This window comes from Macaca mulatta, chromosome 3 (genome assembly GCF_049350105.2).
Source record: "Macaca mulatta isolate MMU2019108-1 chromosome 3, T2T-MMU8v2.0, whole genome shotgun sequence".
Classification (NCBI taxonomy): Eukaryota; Metazoa; Chordata; class Mammalia; order Primates; family Cercopithecidae; genus Macaca; species Macaca mulatta.
The window spans coordinates 53,392,013-53,408,935 of record NC_133408.1 but is presented as its reverse complement, the minus strand read 5'-3'; the positions used below and the strand labels follow the sequence as shown (position 1 = coordinate 53,408,935).

At 40.3% G+C, this 16,923-nt stretch overlaps 1 long non-coding RNA gene across 1 annotated transcript; it reads left to right on the top strand.

The window, feature by feature from the left end:
* Nucleotides 1-4,393: 4,393 nt before the first annotated feature.
* LOC144340072 (uncharacterized) lies at nt 4,394-9,821 on the top strand. The gene is made up of 3 exons (XR_013415785.1): nt 4,394-4,542; nt 5,967-6,101; nt 8,989-9,821. It is a non-coding gene; the product is annotated as an uncharacterized LOC144340072 (long non-coding RNA).
* Nucleotides 9,822-16,923: the final 7,102 nt, after the last annotated feature.

Here is a 16,923-nt window from a genome sequence, read left to right as displayed (position 1 = left end):
GTGGTGCATTGTTCCCAAACATAGCCACCAGTAATGCCTCTCACCCATGAGCATCATAGCACCTGTATTAGCCAGCGTTCTTCAGAGGGACAGAACTAATAGGCTATATGTATAAATGAAAGGGAGTTTATTAAGGAGAATTCACTCACCCAATCACAAAGTAAAGCCCTGCAATAGGCTGTCTGGAAGCCGAGGAGGTAGGAAGGCAGTAGAGGCTCAGTCCGAGTCCAAAAGCCTCAAAAGTAGGGAAGCCGACAGTGCAGCCTTCAGTCTGTGGCCAAAGGCCCAAGAGCCCCTGGCAATCCACTGGTATAAGTCCAAGAGTCCAAAGACTGCAGAACCTGGAGGCTGATGTCCAAGGGCAGGAATCTTCCAGCATGAGAGAAAGATGGAAGCCAGAAGACTCAGCAAGCCAGATTATCCCACCTTCTTCTACCTGTTTTGTTCTAGCCACGCTGGCAGCCGATTGGATGGCACCCGCCCACATTGAGGATGGGTCTTCCTCTCCAAGTCCACTGACTCAAATGTTAATCTACTTTTGCAACACCTTCACAGACATGCCCAGGAACAATCCTGTACCACCTATCTAGGCATCCTTCAGTCTAATCAAGTTGACACCCAATATTAACCATCATAACACCCACCCCCCACAAGTGTCAGTATGTTCCTCTTGAATCTGGGTTGCAAGATCTCTTTTTAAGACCTTCAAAAGATTTAAGTGGTGGTGGTAGACTCTCAAAGCTAGAAGATAGCCTGTCCAAGAATCTTAAAGATGTGTCCCACATCAGCCTGACAGATCTCAAGTAGAGAGAAGCATGTTTTAGAGGGAATTATGGGTGTGCCTTTGGGGGTAAGGATTGAACTCCTTAAGATTCATAGGAAACACACAAAGTTTTAAAACAATTGTACCAGCAAAACAACCCCTGCTTGTGAAACCACCTTTGCAAAGATTATGACAGACAGAGAAGTCTAGCATGGCTGATTCCATCTCACAGCTAGCCTCATGGGCTAGCTGTCCTCACTCATTCCTGGATGTAGGCCAAGCTAACCATGGAGGGAATTTAGTTTATAGTTTAACTTTGAAGCAAGGATGATAGTAGTCCCTCCCTAAAACTAACCTCTTTTTTTGCTTGGGACCAAAACTGACTCTGTACAACTAACAAAAGCCCACAAAGGTAGGATTATGGAAGGGGCCTGAATTTTGAAAATGTAGGCAAAGCTTGCCTTTCTAGAATCATTTACTGTGCCAGAAGTCACAAGAGTTGTAACTTTCTCATTGTTGCTATAGATAGCATCACTATCAAAGAACCCAAGATTGGTCTTTTGAGATGTTTTTCAAACTTCTGCATTGTAGTGACCGAGTAACTCCACCCAGATCTGTGACTCATGACTCAGTGGGTTCTGTGGGCCCCACTCAGAAGCTGACTCAGTACATAAGGACTGTTTTCCACAACCTTATGATATCATCCCCAACCAATCAGTAGCACCCATTCCTTAGCCCTTGCCTGCCAAATTATCCACAAAAACTCTAGCCTCTGAGTTCTTGGGGAGGTTTATTTGAGCAATAATCTCCCATCCTTTAGCTTGGCTAGCTCTGCATTTATGAAACTCTTTCTCTACTGCAATACCACTGTTTCAATAAATTGGCTCTATCTGTGCAGCAGGCAGGAAGAACCAGTTGGGCAATTACATTTGAACTGAACTGAGAGATTCAAAGTAACAACATATTAGCAGGAAGCAGGCTGAGAAAGCTACTCAGCTGTAAGCACGGGCTTTTTCTTGTGCAAGAAGAAGAATGATTCCTAGGGCAGAGCCAAGGGCTCTGAGAGCAAAACCCACAGCAGAGAATCATGGATTAGGGAAACACTCCCATAGTGCAGAACTAAGCCCTAATAAAGAAACATTTCCTGCACCACAGATAGGGAAACTGATGACAGACACTTTTTCAACAGGGGTATCTTATTTCACCATGTATGTTGAGTGTATTTGTAGGTTAGGGGGAGTTGATAGCTTGGATAGTGGTTATTGTTTTGGTTTCCAAGTGTCCAGATCAAGAGGAACCATATCTGAGTAGGAACCATATCCATCCATATCCAGCCACATCCAAACTTGGTTTAAATCCTGGCTTTTGGGCCTGAGCTTGAGGCACTGTTTGGTTGAAACTGAGTGTCTTTGGGGTGGATGGGTAAAATTTGCATATGGGGTCACATAAATTGTTGTGGCTATAGGGAAGACCAGTAGGTTATCTCCAAAGGTGACCACAAATAACTCTCTCCATGTCCGATTCTTAAATCCCTGCATGCATATGCAGCTCTTCCCATTAAGAGGTAGACTCTCCCTCTCCTTCCCTTGAATCTTCCCTGGACTTTAACTCTATGATCAACAGAAGGCAGTACAGGTTGAGTATGGTGGCTCATGCCTGTGATCCAACACTGGGAGACCGAGGCGGGAGGATGACTTGAGCCCAGGCATTTGAGACAAGCCTGGGCATCATAGGGTGACCCTGTCTTTACAAAAAATCAAAATGTTAGCTGGGTATGGTAGCATGCACCTAGAGTCCCAGCTAGTCAGGAAGCTGAGGGAGGAGGGTCACTTGAGCCTGGAAATTTAAGGCTGCAGTGAGCCATGATTGCACCACTGCACTCCAGCCTGGGTGACAGAGCCAGACCCTGTCTCAAAAAATAATAAAAAAAAGAATTCAATGGAAATACCATTGTACCAATTCTAGGCCTAGTCCATAAAAGTTCTAGCATCTTCAGCTTTTATTCTCTTGAACCCCTGTTTAAGAATCTAGGTATCTTGGTGGAGAGGGGGGACCCACCAACCACCAGCCATTTAGGTTACATGGTATGTGCTCTCAGGCATGTGAGTGACATACATCAGTGTGAATATTCTAACCCCAGTCAAACTCCCTGATGAATGCAGCTGAATACATGACTCTAGCCAGTAGGGCATGGAGTGGAGGAAACGTCCAGCTGAACACAAAACCATGAAAAATTATAAATTTTAGGCAATTAGGCTTGGGGTACTTGTTACACAGCAATAAATAACTGATACAAGTTCTCACTTTTTTTTTTTTTTTGTAATTGAAATTATATCATTTGCTTAGACTCACAACAACTCATGGTTTAAGTGAGTAATTCAGAAGCAGAAAAAAGAGAGGTTACCTGCTTGGTACTAAACACAAGTTGTAGATAATTCTCCCATGAATGACTAAGAGTTTGTTCTATTTTATATTTTACCCTTACTTATTGTATTAGTTCATTTTCATATTGCTATGAGGAAATACTTGAGACTGGTAATTTATAAAGAAAAAGAGGTTTAATGGAATCACAGTTCCACATGGCTGGGGAGGCCTCACAATCATGGCAGAAGACAAAGGAGGAGCAAAGGCATGTCTTACATGGCAGCAGGCAGGAGAGCATGTGCAGGGAAACTGCTCTTTATAAAACCATCAGATATCATGAGACTTATCCACTATCATGAGAACAGCATAGGCAAAACCTAACCCCATGATTCAATTACCTCATACTAGGTCCCTCCCACCACACATGTAACTATGGAAGCTACAGTTCAAGATGAGATTTGGGTGGGGACACAGCAAAACCATATCACTTATCTCTGTGTTATTCCATATTTACATTCTGCCAAGGCATCTGAATTCAAGTGGAAACATTTAGCCAATGGTGTGACACAAAATACAAATTAAAAGAGTCTTTGATCTTCAGGACAGTCTATAGTAGGCCCCTCCTAAGGAACATGAGGTCCCCAGAGATGTAGTGGGAAGTTCATATTTGTAGGGCAAGCTATTGGTATTTGGGGAAGGACTGAATACGTGATTGATCAGATGTTTCCCTTTTCATTCCAGGTCCTTAGTGGAAAATAGAGATACTTTAATTTTCTTGCTTATGAAATGCATCTGGCAAAAAAAGTACAGTACTTTATTGGAGTGTTTTGTAAGACTCACTGATCCATTGATGTAAAACACCAGAGAACTTTATATGAACACTTGAGACAAAGTCACATTTATTATTAAGTACGCCCCATTTGGACTCCATACAAGGTTTGGTTAAAGAATGTTTGTAATATCCTCATGATAGCATGCCTTCACCTTTAGGGTATTACAAAAATCCTAAATTCAGGAGACAATGAAGTAGAGGTATTATTGTATCAAATTGGATTAAAAGGATATACAATATGATGTATACACACACACACACATCAGTGACCCAAAGACAAATTTTAGAAATATACCTTTTGATTATTTGGACTCCTTTTCCCCTATTCAGAGTTTTGACTCCAGTCTGATTCAACCTTTAGCACATTCAAACCCTTCACGAAGTTTGTAATTGAGCTCTTGCTGCTGGAAAGTATTTGAGAAATAACTCTGCCTCTGGGTTTCCATGGAGACCACTTCCCACCTAGTGGCTGAAGGTAACCTCTGTCAACCATGGCTGGGGGTACTTATCAAGCTGTCACTGGCAATTTTCCCCCTCATTTACTAGAAGCAACATTCCAGAAAGAAGATAACGGGATGGCATGGTGAGAACACACTTTTACTTTGAGACTGCAATTTTGGGAAGACTTGGACGGTTGGCTGCAAGATCCCGGTCCCAGAGGGGATATGGCCAACCCATAATCTGAGCAGAGGAGTGAGTAGGGAAAATAGCTCTGGCCCGGCTGAAGAAGATTTCTATCCCTGCCGTAATGTCTGTAAGAACTTGGACATGTCAGATTAGTCACAGAGCCATCAGTTCCTTCATTCCTTTGTTCCTTCGTTCGTTCATTCCTTCCTTCCTCCCTCCCTCTCTCCCTCCCTCCCTCCTTCACTCCCTCTTTCTCTCTCTTTCTTTTCTTTCTTTCTTCCTTTCTTCTCTCTTTCTTCTTTCTTTCTTTTCTTTCTTTCTTTCCTTTCTTTCTTTCTCTCCTTCCTTCCTTCCTTCCTCCCTTCCTTCTTTTCTTTCTTTCTTTCTTTCTTTCTTTCTTTCTTTCTTTCTTTCTTTCTTTCTTTCTTTCTTTCTTTCTTTCTTTCTTTCTTTCTTTCTTTCTCTCTCCTTCCTTCCTTTCCTTCCTTCCTTCCTTCCTTTCTTGCTTTCTTTCTTGCTTTCTTTCTTGCTTTTCTTGCTTTCTTTCTTGCTTTTCTTGCTTTCTTTCTCTCTCTCATTAATGCAGATAGTGAGTTTTGCTCTGTTTATTTCAAAAGTTTCTTGTAACAATCCAATGAGATAATAGGGTCAAATGTGCTTGGCAAATTGCGAAATGCTGTACAGATGTGAGGCTTCAGTCTCATGTCGGACTTTTGAGTTCTGCCTTTCAGAGTCCGTTAGATCCTTTGGATATGAGAACCCAATATTATTTTAGTTCCCTATAAATAAAGCCTAGGTGTGCATTTAAACTCTGCTAGCTAGTATTATGTGTTAGATTTAAGAGCAGCCGGGGAAAAATGAGAGAGCAATTCATGGTGTTTTCCAGGTCAGATTCATAGATATCCACATGGAGTCTATTAATTGTATGGACATCTGTGAAAGGAATGAACTCACTAAAAGAAAAATTGATTCCCTCCACCTGGAGAAATAACTGTAATATTTTAAACCGTGCAAAGGACAGATCTAATTTATATATGTTTCCTGAAAACACTGGCACTTTATATATTTTAAATGCAACCAAAATTTGGCAAGAGGTTGTAGAAGAAACAATTTTACAACAAAAAAATATTTTTTGAAAAGAGGCTTTGTACTTTTAATGTGTTTTGATTCTCAAACTGTCTGGGCTGAATGAACAGGTGAAAACGGATATTTGACATTTGCAGCTTATTTTCTACTCAGTAATCTCACTCTACCCCCAACTCTTTTTCTATTGCTAAGGAAATGAGATTTCTTGGTGCTTTACTTAAAACTGAATCTAAAGGATATTCACTGAACTAGAAAAAAAAATCAGTTAAATAATAATTTTTTCTTCTGTTTCAGGTCAAGGAAATAATTCAGTGACATCTAATTGAACATACATTTATTAAGTGACCACTCTATCCTGGGTAATGTGGCAGATGCTAGAAAAACAAACAACTGAAGTCATGAATTTGTTCTTAAGAAAATGACAGTTTGGTAAGTAATTATAATTTAATGTTTTCAGTGCAATAGTAAAACCACCTACAGAGGAAAAAATAATCAAACTAAGAAAGAAATTGATTTTCTGGGTTAAATAAGAAAGATTCTCTGGAGGGATAAGTCTCAGATCTATTTTATTTATTTATTTGTTTGTTTGTTTGTTTTTTAATCTATATATTTAGGGGGTACAAGTGCAGGGTTCTTCCATGCAAATATCATGTAGTGGTAAAGTCTGGGCATTTAGTGTGCCTGTCATCCAAATATTGAACATTATACCCAATAGGTAATTTTTCGACACTCACCCTCCTCCCAGCCTCCCACCTCCATTGTTCACCTCTCATTTATAAGTGGGAATATGTTGGATTTGACTTTCCATTTCTGAGTTATTTCACTTAAAATAATGGCCTCCAGTTCCATCCATGTTGCTCCAAAAGACATAATTTCATTCTTTTTTATGGCTAAGTAGTATTCCATAGTAGATATATACCACATTTTCCTTATCCAGTCCTCCTTTGATGGACATGTAGGTTGATTCCTTATCTTTGCTATTTTGAATAGTGCCATGATAAATATAGAAGTGTAGATCTTTTTGATAGAGTGATTTCTTTCCCACATCTATTTTAAAGGATCCTACAGGATATGTCAGTTTTACAAAGTCAGGAGAGGCGGATATTCAAGGCCAAAGGAATGGCTTGTACAAAGACATCATAGCATTGCCCGGAAAAGTATGTTGGAAGAGCTACATGGTATTTGTATTGCTGTCAAAAAAACAAGGCAGAGAAGAGTGGTAGCTGGGACTACAAAGGCAGTCAACAGCTAAATCTTGGAGGCTCTCCATCATTTGCCATTAGCATGGCGTCCCCATACTGTACTTAACTTGGTCTTTATTCCACAGATCTGCAGCATCCAATATGGACCACTTTAGCCACATATGGCTATTTACATTAAAATTAATTTAAAAATTTTAAAATTCCATTTCTAATTCTAGCCAACCAGTCTTGACATCCTCAATAGCCACATGTGGCTGGTGGCTACCATATTGAATAACTCGGATACAGAACATTCCCATCATCATTGTCTATTGGCAGCACTACCATGGACGTTTGGGAGCCTTAGAATTTGCATACGTGGGAAAATGCTATGTGACTATTTGCACTTTAGAAAAATAGCTTTGGCGGGAGGATAATTTGGGGGAAAATGAGAAAAAATAGCATGCAAAACTACACAAGATTTCACAAAACTACAAGAGCAGTGAGGATGGGATGGAAGAGCCAGATGTGAGAGAGTTGGAGGTGGAGGAAATCGAGCTTTATCACCGTGTTGACCAGTTAGTTGTATGACTAAGCTGATTGAGGGTGACAATCCAGATGGTCATCGAATAAATAAATGTGTGTGTGTAAAGAAGGGTTCAGCTATTTTGTTTGTATATGGGAAGTGAAGTAGGGAACTTATGGAAATAATAGGATGGCAAGAATTAACCAGTTTCTATGACTCCATGTAGACCATGAAGTTGGCAGCCTGAAATTTTCATTTTCCAGCAATATTTTTGACATTTTTGAAGCCACAGGTATATTCAGCTTCATATCAAAGGATTAAATCAGCTGTATAAATCTTTGGGATATGGAGAGGCAGGTTTAGAAAATGAAGTTCTCACAAAAATCTTACCAGGAGATAAGGTTCAACTTTTCCAATCTCTGACCCCTTAGTAATGTCTTTGCCCATTGTAACGACTCTGAGTCTGACGTCTTCTGACTCAATAGATAAGCTAAAGCCCAATTGATGAGTGGCCTAATTAGTCAAGGGAATATTCGAGGTTTCTGTCCATTGCACCATTTGTTCAAAAACGGAAGCCACATCATTTGGTTGTCAATTACAATCAGAAGAAGGAGGACATGGCTAAGAGCCTAAATGACTAAAATTGGAGGTGGGGGAATTTTGCTTCCTGGAAAAATTGTAAAGTTGGGACATTATTTCTCCTAAGGAACTACTCTCTCTTCCCTTTCCTCTCAACATTTCTCTTCTCTGACTATTTCTTCCCATATACCCCTAACATAAATCTCCTAAATCTAATAATAATAATGATCATACCTAGAATTGGTTGAACACATATTATGTGCCAGCCCTGTGCTAAATTCTTCTGAACACTGTCTCCTTACATTACCCCAGTTATGAGTGGTTGAGTCAGGATTCAAACTGAGGGTTGGCTGGTTCCAAAACTATGGTCATAACTGTTCTATGCTGCCTCTTCTCTGGAGAATGCTGTGAGTCTCATTGGCTCCTTCATGAAAGAAATGCTAGTAGAACCTGGCACTTGGGTGTCATTTCCAAAGCCAGAGGAATGGCTTTCTTCTTCTTCTCCTCCTCCTCCTCCTTCTTTTTCTTCTCCTCCTCCCATCCTCCTCCTCCCTGATCCTCCTCCTCCCTCCTCCTTCTTCTTGTCCTCCTCCTCCCATCTTCCTCCTCCTCCTTCCTCCTCCTCCTTTTTCTCCTTCTCCTCCCTTCCTCCTCCTCCTTCTTCTTCTCATTCCTTCTTCTCCTTCTCCTCCTCCTCTTCAACTTCTCTTCTTCTTTCTCTTCTCCTCCTCCTTCTCTTCTTCTTTCCTCTTCCTTCTCTTCTTCTTCCCGCCTCCTTTTTCTTCTTCTTCCCTTCCTCTTCCTCTTCTTCATCTCTTTCTCCTCCTCCTGTTTTCTCCTCCTCCTCCTCTTCTCTTTCTCCTTCTCTTCCTCCTCTACTTCTTCTTCTCCTCCTTCTCCTTCTTTTCTTCTTTTAGTGAGTCACACAAGAAAGGAACAGCAACAACAACCAACAGCCTACAGAGATGGAGGAAAAATGGCAGTTTGGTTCCTGTGTCCCCAAGAAATATTTTTTCTTTTCTTCCTTCAGGATCAAATACATCCACTGTGACAAGACCAATCTGGGAAAATGGTAATGAATGAACTCAATGTGGATCTAGAATGAGGCATGGGTGTTTTGTCAGGGACATTTGGAGTCAGCAAGGAAGCTGGAAGCATCCAGAGTCAACAGGACCAGACAAGGGAGAAGCCACAGCTCTCAACCACTCCACTCCTCAGGACAATCAAATGATCACTCAAGACAATTGTCCCAAGGGAGAACTATATTCTAGGGAGGGATTATAAATATCTACTAAAATATGTGACAAACTTGCAAAGTCACTAAACATTAACAATATAACATGCTGTACCTTCCAAAGTGGCTAAGATGTTTGGGTGGTTTTCCTTTTTCAAGAAAACAAATGTTTAATAGGAGGGTGCTGAAATGGGCAATCATGTACTTACTCATGCTGGTAGGTGAGAAAATATGAATAATCTCCTAAAAAAGCAACTTGGCAATGTTCATAAAAGGTTAAAGGTGTTTTCCTTCCCCCCTTGAATTCTACGTCAAGAAATGGATCCCCAGCCTGACCAAGATGGTGAAACCCCGTCTCTACGAAAAATACAAAAATTAGCTGGGCACGGTGGCAGGCACCTGTAATTCCAGCTACTCGGGAGGCTGAGACAGGAGAATTGCTTAAACCTAGAGGCAGAGGTTGCAATGAGCTGAGATTGCGCCCCTGCACTCCAGCCTGGGTGACAGAGTGAGACTCCATCTCAAAAAAAAAAAAAAAAAAAAAAAAAAAAAAGAAAAAAGAAAAAAGAAATAAAAGAAATAGATCCTAAAGATATAATAGAAAGATCTCTAGTCTTTGTAGTTAAATGTCCTAGGTCTAAATACCATTTCCACCCTTTTTAAATACGTGACTTCCAGCAATTTGCGTAACCTCTCTGTGTCTCAGTTTTCTTACCTATAAAATGCGGAGGTGATAAGACCTATCTCATGGAGAGAAAATGAATATATATACATATATATATATATATATATATATATATATATATATATAACTTGAAACAGTACCTAGAACACAGTGAGATTATCATTGTTATTAATATTAACACTGAGATTGAGGAAGAATGATAGACGTGTCAATCAAAGTTGGGTTATGTGTCAGCTGCGTGACATTTAACAAGCTAACAATCCTTGCTGAAATTCAATTTTTTAATTTACAAAAATGAATACGATAATACATATTTTGTGGTTCTTGTGAAGACTAAGGATTACAAACAATACGTATATATAAAATATACATGGTATACATATATGATTTAATATATACTTGGGAATTTTCAAATATATAATTGGGTATTATATATGGCTTATTATACATAATATAATAATATAATAATTAAAATACTATAATATAAGCCATATATAATATACATATATAGTATCTATATGTTTGTCTATAAATAACATATATATTATAAACAAAATATATAACTTATAGATGCATAGTATAAGCAAAATACACACATTATATATTTACATAGCATAAGCTAGATAAACAATATCTGTTATTAAATTTAAAATTAGAAGAAAGCATCATAAACCTGAGAAGGTCACACGGAGAGAACATTTGGGGGTTACTAGGCTGTTGTGACATCTCATTTGTGTTCTATAGTGTTTTCCAACGAACAGACTTTTTGTTTTTTTGTTTGTTTTTTTTTTGAGACGGAATCTTAATCTGTCGCCCAGGCTGGAGTACAGTGTTGTGAACACAGCTCATTGCAACCTCCACCTCCCGGGTTCAAGCGATTCTCCTGCCTCAGTGTCCCGAGTAGCTGGGATTACAGGCGCCTCACACCATGCCCGGGTAATTTTTGTATTTTTCGTAGAGATGGGGTTTCGCCACGTTAGCCAGCCTGGTCTCTAACTCCTGACCTCAGGTGATCTGCCTGCCTCGTTAACATAATTCTGGGCTAAGAATGCTTACCTACAACACTATGAGAAAAGCAAACACTGTTGGTTTCAACATCATATTCCATATCCCCAAATGTCCAATATACAAATCACGTGCACTTGTCACAAAAGTCGCAATTTGGCCCTTTGAGGCAGCAAGAGTCAGGTGGAGATTATGCCTTTTAAGATGTTACCTTATAATAAACAAACAGCTAAAGGATCACTTCTCTAAGGATATTTTCAGGTTAAAGAAGGCTATTTCAAAGGTGATTCAGGGTGTGTGTGTATGTGTGTGTGTGTGTGTGTGTTGTGGAAAGTTTCCCTTTGCTTAATTAATTTATATATTATTATACATATTTTTAAAGACAGGGTCTTGCTCTGTTGCTCAGGCTGGAGTGCAGTGGTGCAATCATAGCTCATTGCAGCCTCAAACTCCTGGGCTCAAGGGATCCTCCCACCTCAGCCTCCCAAGTAGCTGGGATTACAGGCATGCACCACTATACCTGGCTAATTTTTTTTGTAGAGATGGGATCTCTCTATGTTGCCCAGGCTGGTCTCAAACTCCTGGCCTTAAGGATTTTCCTGCCTCCACCTCCCAAAGTGCTGTGATTACAGGCGTGAGCCTTGAGAGCTTTCCTTAATATCCTTTCCTTCCAGGTCATAGGGACCATGTTCTGTTTTTCTCTCAGAGAACACAGCTTTTCAGATCATGACCTGATTTCTCATGGTGAATGCGGTTGCCTTGTGAGAAAACAGCTGACAGAAAAGACGGAAGAAGTGTTTTTAGCTGTCTCCAGGACAGCAGCTTAATTTCACCTTTTCAGGCAAACTGCCAGGAACTGTCCTAGTCAGTGGAATTGGTGCCCACCCCAGTCTCCTCTGACGCAAATGGTAATGAAACGTTGCTGTCATTTATCAACATCAGGTATCAGCGCCCTGCATGTTCAGTGCTAAGTCATTGGCACAGATTAGATACAAATTGTCCCCTTGAATAAAAGCACTCTATACTCAGATGAAAACTATTGATTTCCAATCTACTCCCCAAAGGACTCTTTCATCAGGCCACACTGGGTAAGTTGCTTCAGTTTTGACTTTTGGATTTGGGCCTGAGATTTCATTATCAGGCCATAACATTCAGTGTTGTTTAATTAGTATAGAAGAAAAAGAAAGAATTGCTGTAAATCAGGGCATTCCAGATTGGGATATGACCTTGACGCTGCTGTTCCTACCCTGTTTCAGCTGTGATCAAGGATGCCCTCAGGGCCTCAGCATCTGATTCTTCATGGTACATCAAGAACATCATTAACACTCAATCATGATTTCATTTCCAGTTTGGAAAAGCCACCTCTGCTCCTAGTGAGAATTAGGATTTTGTCACACTTATCGCAGTTATTTATTTATATTGTAAAGACGGGGGCCGGGCGTGGTGGCTCACTCCTGTAATCCCAGCGCTTTGGGAGGCCAACGCGGGGGAATCACGAGGTCAGGAGATCGAGACCATCCTGGCTAACATGGTGAAACCCCGTCTCTACTAAAAATACAAAAAAAAAAACCCCAAAAAACAAAAAACAAAAAAACTAGCCGGGCGTGGTGGCGGGCGCCTGTAGTCCCAGCTACAGGCTCCTCCTCAGCTCGGGAGGCTGAGGCAGGGGAATGGCATGAACCCGGGAGGCGGAGCTTGCAGTGAGCCGAGATGGCGCCACTGCACTCCAGCCTGGGAGACACAGCGAGACTCCGTCAACAAAAAAAGTGGGGTGTTGTACTGTATCTGTAAGATGTACCGTATCTGTCTCTGCCTTTCCTCCCCCTCCACAAATTGTAGCACATCGTAGACAAAGGATGAACTTCCGAAATTGACAGTGCTCCTTTACAAAACGATAAGCAAAAATGTCAGTACCCAAGCTCAGACCGGCCAGACCAGAAATCTTGTCTATTTGGTTAGTGCCCAGAAACCATGCTGGCATATAACAGGTGCTGAAAACAGGTGCTCTTAAAAAAAAATATATATATATATATATATATATATATATATAAAAATATTAAGTTTGGCCAGGCGCAGTGGCCCATGCCTATAATCCCCGCACTTTGGGAGGTACAAGGATTGTTTGAGCCCAGGAGTTCGAGGCGGGTGGATCACTTGAGATCAGGAGTTAGAGGCCAGCCTGGATAATATGGTGAAACCCTGCCTCTATTAAACATACAAAATTAGCCGGATGTGGTGACGCATGCCTGTAATCCCAGCTACTCAGAGGCTGAGGCAGGAGAATCGCTTGAACCCCAGAGGCAGAGGTTTCAGTGAGCTGAGATTGTGTAACTGCGCTCCAGCCTGGGCAACAGAGCGAGACTTGGTCTCAAAATAATAGTAATAATAAATCAGTTTAAGAAATGAATATTAATTTTTTAAAAAATGGATAAAAACATGAATAAGTCAAAGGACATATAAGCATGCTTAATCTCACTAAGAAATAAATGTAAGTTATAATGAAATAAAGAAAATACAACTTTTCCGCTTTTATACTGATGAAAATGGAAAACAGTTGGTAATATCCTGAATTGAGAGCAGGTGAGGTGGCTCATGCCTGCAATCCTGGTACTTTGCGGGGCCAAAGCAGGAAGATTGCTTGAGACCAGGAGTTTGGGACCAGCCTGGGCAACACAGAGAAACCCTTGTCTTTACAAAATAATAATAATAATAATAATTAGCCAGGCACACTAGTGCACACCTGTATCCCCAGCTACTCAGGAAGCTGAGGCGGGAGGATCACCTGAGCTCACAATTATAGTAGTGAGCTATAATTGTGCCACTACACTCCAGTCTGGGTGACAGAGTAAGACCCCTAGTCTAAAACAACAGGAACAACAACAACAAAAATTGGTGGAGTTGTGATGAAAACATTGTGAGGGATTTAGAGTAGTCAATTCTTAAAGGAAAATCGTGTGATAGCTATTGAAATTTACAACATCCATATCCCGGACCCAGCAATCCCACTTCTCAGATTTCAGTCTGCAGAAAAATCAATCTCAATGCAAAAATATGTGTGCAAGAATGTTCATTTTAGGAATATCTGCAATAGTGAAATATGGGAGAACACCCAAGTTAGTAAATATTTTAATAACTACAGACAATATTTGTTGAGTACTTACCTGGTGCTTGTCTCCTTAGTCTGTATTTCACAGACAATAAACTCAGGAAATTGATTCTATTAATATCTTTCACTCTCAGATAAAGACAGGTTCAAAGGCAGATGCTGAAATAGGGAAAACTTTGGGCTTTTTTTTTGTTTGTTTGTTTCTCTTCCTTTTTTTTTATAGTAGTGCAACATACTCTTCTAGGTACTTAAAATTTTTGACTCATTTAATTTAATTTAATTTAATTTAACAAGATGGGCCTGTTATCATCATCCCCATTTTACATTTGAGCAAACTGATACTTAAAAGAGTATAAACAACTTGCTCAGTCTCTCACAGACAGCAAGTGACAAAAACAGGTACACTATGCTATGTGCTTGCCTACTTAAAGATAGAATACTTAGGTTTTTATCCTTTTTTTTTGAGATCGAGTCTCACTCTGTCACCCAGGCTGGAGTGCAGTGGCATGATCTCCGCTTGCTGCAACCTCCGCCTCCCGGGTTCATGCCATTCTCCTGCCTCAGCCTCCCGAGTAGCTGGGACTACAGGTGCCCGCCACCACGCCCGGCTAACTTTTTTGTATTTTTTAGTAGAGACGGGGTTTTACCATGTTAGCCAGGATGGTCTCAATCTCCTGACCTCATGATCTGCCCGCCTCAGCCTCCCAAAGTGCTGGGATTACAGGCGTGAGCCACCGCGCCTGGCCTATCCTTTTTCTGACTTAATTAAATGTCTTTTTTTTTTTTTTGAGATAGAGTCTTACTCTGTTGCCTAGACTAGAGTGCAGTGATGCAATCTCGGCTCACTGCAACCTCCACCTCCCCGGTTCAAGCGGTTCTCCTGCCTCAGCCTCTTGAGTAGCTGGGATTACAGGCACCTGCCACCACGTCCAGCTAATTTTTGTATTTTTAGTAGAGATGGGGTTTCACCATGTTTGCCAGGCTGGTCTTGAACTCCTGACCTCACGTGATCCGTCTGCCTCGGCCTCCCAAAGTGCTGGAATTACAGGCATGAGCCACCACGCCCAACCAATTAAATGTCTTAAACTTCAAGTTCTTTATCTGTAAAATGGGAACAATGCCATTATCTTACAGAATTTTGTAAGTTAATGTATCTGTATCAAGTTGCATCAACCGACATTTACTGGAAGTTCTAGTTAGTGCCATCAGATAAGAACAGATTAGAAAGAAGGAATTAAAACTACCTTTCTCCACAGATGATATGATTGTTTATGTAGAAAATATAAAAGAATCCACGTAAATCTCCTGGAACTAGTAACTGAGTATAGAAAGATTGCAGTATCCAAAGTTAATATATAAATGTCAATTTCTTCTTTGTTTTCCAGCATGAACAACTGAAATTTGTAATTTTAAAAATGCCATTTACAGCTGAACCCCAAAAGTGAAATATTTACGTAAAATAATAGATATAAATCCTACAAAATATTTATAAGATAGATGGACATGTCCTTCAATAAGTAAATGGATAAACAAACTGAAGTTCAGCCATAGAATGCAATATTTTTCACTGATTAAAGAAATGAGCTATCAAGCCATGAAGAGACATGAATGAATACTAAATTCATATTGCCACGTAAAAGAAACTAGCCCGTTCAAGCGACATAATGTATGATTCCAGTTACCTGACATCCTAAAGAAGACAAACTATAGAGACGTTACACAGATCATTGGTCCCCAGGGGCAAGAATTCTGGGGCAGAGAGGAGGGTTGAATCAGTAATGCACAGAGGTTTTTTTTTTTTTTTTTTTTTGAGATGGAGTCTCGCTCTATCGCCAGGCTGGCGTGCAGTGGCGTGACCTCAGCTCACCGCAACCTCCAACTCCCTGGCTCAAATGATCTCCTGCCTCAGCCTCCCAAGTAGCTGGGATTACAGGCACGTGCCACCAAGCCCAGCTAATTTTTGTATTTTTAGTACAGACGGGGTTTCACCATGTTGGCCAGGATGGTCTCAATCTCCTGACCTTGTGATCCACCCACCTCAGCCTCCCAAAGTGCTGGGATTACAGGTGTGAACCACAGTGCCCGGCCTTGATGAGGATTTTTGAAAAGAAACTAGAATCCAACTGTAAGAGCTCCCAATGGCTGAAGCTGGAACAATTTGAACAAAAATATAATAATTCAATCATGATTCAAAGTATAAAATACTTTGTATATGTGTATAAAGATTTTATATATAATACTTCTTTTATATAGTTATTTATATATTAAAGTATTTTATATATACAATACTTATTATATATACTTATTTCCATAAAAAATATATACTTATATACAAATATACATACACTTTTATATAAAACTATATATTTATATAAATATACATACACTTTATATATAAATATGTCATAAATATTTTATAATACATAAATTTTAATATATATGTTAATACATATATAAATAGGTGGCGGGCACCTGTAGTCCCAGCTACTCGGGAGGCTGAGGCAGGAGAATGGCGTAAACCCAGGAGGCGGAGCTTGCAGTGAGCTGAGATCCGGCCACTGCACTCCAGCCTGGGCGACAGAACAAGACCCCGTCTCCAAAAAAAAAAAAAAATACATATCTATAAATAACAAATAAACGGGAAAGTCGTCAACTCTCTGATACGGCATTCCAACTGATTCTATGTAGCTACTCCAGCCTCAAGGAGGTAAAACGTAAAAGAATAAAGCTTTTCTTAAGTGTGGGCTGCCCATAGTGACTTCCTTCCGAAGGCTACAGTATGTAAAGCAGGTAAAAAAGTAACTTTCCAGAGGAGAAACCTGGGAAACTCTACACAGCCACGTGATGTTGATCAAGGTCACCATCAACAGTCATAAATTATGTTGAAAGTATAGGCCGGGCACAGTGGCTCAGGCCTGTAATCCCAGCACTTTGG